Source organism: Notamacropus eugenii, chromosome 3 (assembly GCF_028372415.1).
Source record: "Notamacropus eugenii isolate mMacEug1 chromosome 3, mMacEug1.pri_v2, whole genome shotgun sequence".
NCBI lineage: Eukaryota > Metazoa > Chordata > Mammalia > Diprotodontia > Macropodidae > Notamacropus > Notamacropus eugenii.
Window position 1 is genome coordinate 489,650,968 of NC_092874.1, and position 5,210 is coordinate 489,656,177.

General features: G+C 43.6%; 1 long non-coding RNA gene across 1 annotated transcript; it reads right to left on the bottom strand.

Annotated features, from left to right (window-relative positions):
- Positions 1 to 946: 946 nt before the first annotated feature.
- LOC140497858 (uncharacterized) lies at positions 947 to 2,275 on the bottom strand. Its single transcript, XR_011964870.1, has 2 exons — positions 2,191 to 2,275; positions 947 to 2,042 (listed from the first exon to the last, which is right to left on the bottom strand). It is a non-coding gene; the product is annotated as an uncharacterized lncRNA (long non-coding RNA).
- Positions 2,276 to 5,210: the final 2,935 nt, after the last annotated feature.

Below are 5,210 nucleotides of genomic sequence, written 5' to 3' on the forward strand. Positions count from 1 at the left end.
TGAGTTTGTATATCTTGGATATCAAACCCTTATCAGAGAAATTTGATACAAAGATTTTTCCCTCCATTTGACCACTTCCCTTCTTATTCTACAAGCATTAATGCTGTCTGTAAATAAGCTTTTTAATTTCATCTAGTCAAAAATTTGTATTTTATCTTTTAAAAGTGCCTCTATCTCCAGTTAAAAAACACATTCCCTACCCAAAGCTGTGAAAGGTATATGATGTACTCACCTAATGGGGGTGTAGGGTGCGTTCAGGGAGGACCAGTACCTTTGGTATGATGGCTGCCAAGCCTTTTTGGGGCTCTTTCCACCTCTGGTGTCTACCTGTTCCACCTAACTCTCACCTGTGGCTCCAAGAAGCTGCAGTGTGTGCAGCAGCCACAACCTGGTAAACCATTTTGGCAGATGGGTCAAACCAGGCTGAGGGTAACCAAGGCATCTCAAACCCATTGGTGAGTTAGGGGGGTGTCTACGTCAAGCATGTGAAGACTTCCTCTGGTGGAATGGGTGGATGAGAACAACTTCGACCATGAAGGCAGATGAAGTGCTGATACGGAGAGCTTAGAGCTTGGTTAGACACCGAAGATGCCAAGGTCATTCATTGCATTCTGAGCCATCGTCAACCATCTTTACTCTGTCCTGCCTCTGGACTATGATGACTCTGGAGGAGACAGTGAGGCTGACAACTTCGTGCCACTCTGCCTCGCTTAAATTCAATTTACTCTTGAATCAAAAGGCATTTTATCATGGCGACGTTATTTTGGTCCCCTTCGAAGACTGAGGATAACAACCAACCAACTCACCTAATCTGTTTGCCTCCGATTCCTCATCTGTGATGATAATGACACCACCTACCTCTCAGGGTTATTGTAGGGATCAGTTGAGAACATAATTGTAAAGTTCTCAACCCAGTACCTGGAACATAGTAAACACTATGTAAGTGTTAGTTATTATTATTTATTTATTATTATTAATTTTTTTCATAGTAGGCCCTTAGTATTAAGATTGCTTATCTATTGAGAATGTGTCATGGAATGCAATGTAAGGTGTTTTCCCAGAAAGTGTTTTAATCAAACAAAGAGCATTTTCCTAGATAATTTATGTTTTCCCTTTATCACACTCTGGGCTATTGAGTTCCATTGTTTCTGATTCCTGTCTAGTATCCCACCAATTTTTCTGTTTTTTAACCAATACCAGACAGTTTGAATGATTGCTGCTTTATAATAGAGTTTGAGGTCTAGAACTTCTCTTCCCCCTGAAGAAGAAGTTTTGATTACCATTACGTTTGGCTCCTTTTGTGTGGCAAAGCACTTGGTGCTGATTCTATTCCACCTGAGATTTACAAAAGCTGACTGAAATTTTCTGGGTTATAGGGCAAGAAGTGGTTATCCCCCAGGAATTAAAGGACACTTCCATTGTCCATCTCTATAAAGGTAAAGGAAAGAGACTGTTCTGTGACAATCACAGGGAGGTCTCTCTCTTATTCGTTGTCGGTGAGAATCTTGCCAGAGTCCTCCTTAGTAGGCTGATCCTTCAACAGGAAGATGGGCATCTACCAGAGATCCAGTGTGGCTTCAGAAAGGGCCTCTATGTGGTGTTTGCTGCCCGACAACTGAAGGAGAAATGCCAGGAGAACAGAGGTCTGTACACAACATTTGTCCATCTGTCACTCACAAGTGCTTATGGAAAATTATGTCAAATTTGTTTGCCCAGGAAAGTTCAATAGTACTGTATGTCAGTTGTGTAACATCATGCTTGCCCAGGTTCTAGATAACTGACAATCTTCTCATGCTTTACTAGCCACCAGTGGAGTGAAACAAGGCTATGTTCTTGCTCCCATGCTTTTTAGCATGATGTTTTCAGCCATGTTGTCAAAGGCCATCAATGAGGGCAAGCATGGCATCAAGGTCAGCTACCGATGGTACTGATGGCAAACTATCCAATGTGAAAAGGCGATAAGCCAAAATTAAAGTGGAGGACGAGTTGGTTCAAGATGTTTTTGTTCACAGATGACTGTGCACTAAATTCAGCCTCTGAAACTGAGATGTAACAAAGTAAGAATCAATTTTCTGTTGCTTGTGTTCATTTTGGCCTAACAATTAACACCTAGAAAACACAGCTGCTCCATCAGTCAGCACCACAGTTATGGCAAGTGGAGTTTGGTATACTGTGGATAAGTTCACTTACTTTGGTAGTGTACTTTCTAGGGATGTACGCAGTGACAATGAGGTCGATGCATGCATTGTCAGAGCTAGCTTGGTGTTCGAGAGGCTCCAAAGGAAATTATAGGAGAGAAGAGAGAGAAGAGACTGTCAAACTGAAGGTCTATAGAGCCACTGTGCTGACCTCATTGTTGTGTGCTGGCCTACCAGTGCTATGCCAGGAAACTGAACCGCTTACATCTGAATTGTCTTAGGAAGATTGTGAAGATCACCTGGCAGGATCAGTACCAGGCACTGAGGTCATTTCTCAAACTAAATGCCAAGCATTCAAACTCGACTGTGAGTGCAACTATGAAAGGCTGGCCACATTATTTAAATGCCAAATATATGCTTGCCCAAAAGACTCTTTTATGGAGAACTCACACAGGGCAAAGGATCACATGGGGGTCAAAAGAAGTGATACAAGGACACTCTCAAGGTCTCTCTGAAGAACTCTGGAATTGATTGCATGACATAGGACACACTGGCACAGGACCACATGGCACACCCACATCAGAGAAGGGGCTGTGCTTTACCAGCAAAGCAGAACTGAAATAGTTCAAAAGAAAAGCGAGATGTGCAAATTTAGAGAATCCACCCCAAATTCTCACATGGACTATTTGTGCCCAGCCTGTGGTCGAGCCTTCCAAGCTTGTACTGGTCTGATCAGCCACACTCGGACACACTGTGACTTGACCCTAATATAGTGATGTCATTTTGGTCCCTTTCTAGAATGAAGGACAACAGTCATAATATACACTGTATATGTTCTTGAGATTCTACTCATTTCTCTATGCATCATTTCATACAAGAAGAAGGGGCACAAACTAGATATGAAAAGCCAAAGCAACTGAAGTCAGTGGACCAGCATTGGCTAAACTCACTGCCACAAATGGGCCAGTGAAGGATTCCCCTTTTAGACAAGCCCTGCAGAGAAAACTGGAAAGTCATTTGGGATCATTTGGGTTAAGACTCCCAGCTTCCACATCCTACTACATTGCACTCAAAATGCAGACTGTACCTGGCCATAAAAATCACTGATTAAAAGACCTAGAAAAAAGATGAAGGAGAAGGAAAGAGAATGTCCAGCTTGGCACCTCCACACCTTCTAAAAGCAGATGTAGAACATGGCCCGTCCTGAATCCTGGGTGGGAAATCCAAAAAACCACACAGAGAGGCACTGTTCCAGACAGAGAGTGTTCTGTGCACCCTGAGTCTTAACCCTAACCATATCCTAAATGTGTGCTGAGGAAAGGGTCCAGCCAGCAAAGGCGTGGCTGAGCATGCCAGCTCAGGGAAAGACCATTCATCAGGCCAAGAAAGGGTCCCAGATCTAGCATAAAGGGGTAGGAACAGGTGTGTCTGGAAAACCCTATCTCTTATTGCTCAACTTGGGGTTAGACATCTAGGGCAGACTGAAGGGATCTACCCCTAGAAGAGGCAGACCCCAGATGAGGGGCAGGTGCCAGGACCTAGGCTGGGTCTTAAGCAGAAAACACATTCAAGGCAAGCAGAAGCTTGTGGTTCCAATCCCAGGAGCAGAGTGGGGTCTCAGATCTCTTCCAGCCCATTCTGAAGCCTACAGAAAAATAGGCATGGAAGGAGTCATAGATGAAAGGGAACTCTAAAGTTCTGTCACTTTCTAGCAGCATAGCTTTCCAGCTGGCTTATAGTGACTGAATCCATTAGTAATCTCCACATGGGCCAGCCCACAGATGTGTTGCTCAGACTCAAACACAGTTCAGGAATTTTCAGATCTATGATGGTGGAGTGGTGGATAGGGAATCAGACCATCCTGGGAGCACTGAAAACTTACAGGTCCCCGGAGTGAGCTTTCCCTGAGTTCCTGGAATAACATACAACTCAGAACCTCAAGAAAGCTGCAACAAGGTTATTCTGGACATGCCCTTCAGAATGTGGAGAGAGCCTGGCCCTGACATCAGGTCCATGGTCAGGAAGCAGACTAAAAGAATTAGCAGACAAGAAAGGATCCCATGGGGACAGGGATGCTGAAGACACAAACCCAGACGAAGAAAATGACTTCAAAACATCAACACACAAAGCCTCAAAGAAAAGCACAGAGTGGGCAGAATTCAACTAGGATTTCTGGAAGAGAGCAAATAGGTAAAAAGGTAAAAAGAAGCTAGTGATAATATTTTTAACTGAGGAAAGAACTGGAATGTAAACAACTGCTGTGGAAGAAAGAATCAGAATTGGAATAAAGGGTTTGTCACAACTGAATTTTAACAGAAGGGTAAGCTGAGGCAGATATCTGAGCAAGGTAACATCTATTAGCAGGGAATGCTCCCTATCAATAAATGAGCCAGAGGCCTGGAGCAAAAGGACACTTGCCCTTCTGTGGGTTTTGGGGAGCACAGAAGAAAGAGCAGAGCAGGGTAGGTGACACCTTGGGATTAAGGCCTAGTTACAGTGCTGAGGTCAGGGAACAACCTGATTGGTTGAAAGTTTGGTAATGGAAGCGAGCAACAACACTCCTTCTCCTCCTGTGAGACTAAAACATGTTCATGGCCTGAGTCCAGGTGCAGGATAGAGGCCCAGGCATTGGGACAGCAAACCAGACATCTTGGAAGGACAACTTGGTGGCGTAAAGATGTCAGACCCAAACCTCCTTGCTTTCTCACCCATTTCCCAAGGTTAGCAAAATTCCTTGAGCAGGAGAGCTGGACTTTTCAGCTTAACGTATTCCAGACCAGCTGAACTCTGAACCAAGTTTAGAGACAAAGAACTGTAACTCAGGTAATTACAGGATGAAAGTAGTTTCAGAACCAAATCAATAAATTGTAAATATGATCAATAAGAAATGAAACAGGATTCTTCTCAATCTTTGCAGGCTTGCCTGAAGAGCTGCAGAACCTTGTCCAAGCAATAAATGTATGGAAAACTAGAATGACTCCGTGACACAACGAGCAAGATCCAAATGAAATCAAAAGACTGAAAAACAGAAGAAACTGTTATAGTCCTGAAAATCGTATTAAGGGGAGAGAA